This window comes from Rattus rattus, chromosome 10 (assembly GCF_011064425.1).
Source record: "Rattus rattus isolate New Zealand chromosome 10, Rrattus_CSIRO_v1, whole genome shotgun sequence".
Lineage (NCBI taxonomy): Eukaryota > Metazoa > Chordata > Mammalia > Rodentia > Muridae > Rattus > Rattus rattus.
The window spans coordinates 42,128,150-42,130,252 of record NC_046163.1 but is presented as its reverse complement, the minus strand read 5'-3'; positions in this window follow the sequence as shown (position 1 = coordinate 42,130,252).

Here is a 2,103-nt window from a genome sequence, read left to right as displayed (position 1 = left end):
AGTGGCTGAGGGAGTCTGGATCACCCTGGGTTACAGTGGCAGACTGGTGGAGGGAGGTGCTCCACGCGCTGCGTAGTTGATAAAAGGAGGCTATGAGGCATCAACATACGACTCAGGATGTTAACCTCCAATACATACTTGCTCTGTTAGGTTTTTAGTTGAAGATCATGCAAGATGATGGATCCATTCTACCCAACAAGAAATCAACCTATTACCAAATAGTTATTCAACACTGTTATAACACAAACACCAGACTAGAACATGCACGCACGCACACACACACACACACACACACACACACACACACACACACACACGCACGCGCACACACACATCAAAGAAAATATCTTACTTTGTAGAATGGCCTTGTGGAGGAAGAAGACCCACAGATATGATCAACTTAATCAATAATAAAATGTAATGTGTGCCTATGGATGCATGCTATAGTTTTCCTAGGAATAAAGAGAGAACTGAGCTCACCATGTAGTCAGACAGCTACATAGCCTCATTGCCATCCCAGAGCTGTCCCCTGACTCTGGAGCCTGTTGCCTCCCTCCTCTGACTGCTGAAGTCTTAATGACCCCTCAAGGCCTACAGCAACCACTGTGCCCCTGTCACTTTCCTGCCACTCCAATGGCAGCATTAGCATTGTCTCTTTCCAGCTTTTACTACAATGTAGAGATAAAATATCTTAGTGTGTAAACAAAAAAATAATTTAAATTCTTGCTTTTCAAGTTTGACTTTCCCACCAATCTGGTCACTGCTCTAAACAAAGTTTCAATAAAAGCCTAAAATACCAGTGTTGTCAACAAAGAAGCCACCCGGTGGCTGTTTGATGCCTGAATTAAGCAGAGAATGATCTCCAGAACCCTCAACTAGGATCCTTGAGGGCATCTGATTCCACTCTCTACATGAACTATTCATCTCCTATCCAGACTGTCTCCAAAATTTTGTGATCTAGACTCCGCTTAGGGCTTAGGTAAAGCCAAGCTCAGAGTGTGAAACACTGGTGAATGTTTTGTGGTGACCTTTGCAATTGTACCAATAGTCCTGATCCTAATTCTTTTCTCTGTGAGGGAAGAGCAAGTGTTTTTGTTACTATACCAAACTCTCTGGGTAAGAATCACTATGTTGAGCTCTTCTGCAAAGTGACACTGGGACACTTTAATTCCTTGTCTGAAGACTCCACTAGCCTCACAGCAGAGCCACGGTCTGACTTACTCACATTACTTCTATTAACAATAGAATAATATGGTCTTATTTCCTCCCACCAGCAAGCCTGTGCCTGAAACAAGAACACTCCAGGCACGGAAACTGACCAGCTGGTCTCTGCTGCCTGAATGCACATTGTTCTCTGGGTCACTGAGGAAGGGCCAGCCCCTGCTAAGTAGCTTTCTCTGAGACAGCCACACTCGCCCTGCTGACCTCCTCTCTAGTTTCAGCAAAGCCACAGGGGAATTACCTCCCTCTCTTTCTTAACCTAGCTCTTAGAAAAGGTTCCTCACCTTTCCAGAGAGTAAAAAGGAGCCTGCATTGCTTCTGGCTGTCCCGCTCACACGCTCTCCAGAGCCGCCGTGCTTCTGTACACGGTGTTCAATGTCAACGTTTATATGCACTGCCCTCTTTTCTTCCCCTGGGGTTGCTTTTTTCAAAAATGGTGGTTTTTCTTTATTGAATGACTCGTAAATAAACAGCATTATACTCTGTGTCACAGTGAGGAAACTGGGGCCCAAAAAAGATGAGCGGTTTCCCCACATCACCACCCTAACAGAACAGGGACCCGAAACAGATGCATCTTGACCTAGTACCTGAGCTCCAGCTCTCTCTCTCTCTCTCTAAACATAGGGTCAAGGTGCCCCTCTGGCATCCAGAAAGATGGAAACTATAAGTGTGCCATTCTATAGCATCCATTGTAGTCTAACACTTGCCTCTTCTGAGCAGTTTATAGGTAATTGCTGTAGGAAGTAACCTATCTTAACAACACTTTTACAGATACCCGAAGAGGAGAACTTTTGATACAAGAAGATAGTTCTGTGTTATGGAATATATTAATCTCAATCAAGGCTTCTAACCCACCTTTAATTATTCTACCCCACCTTTCAT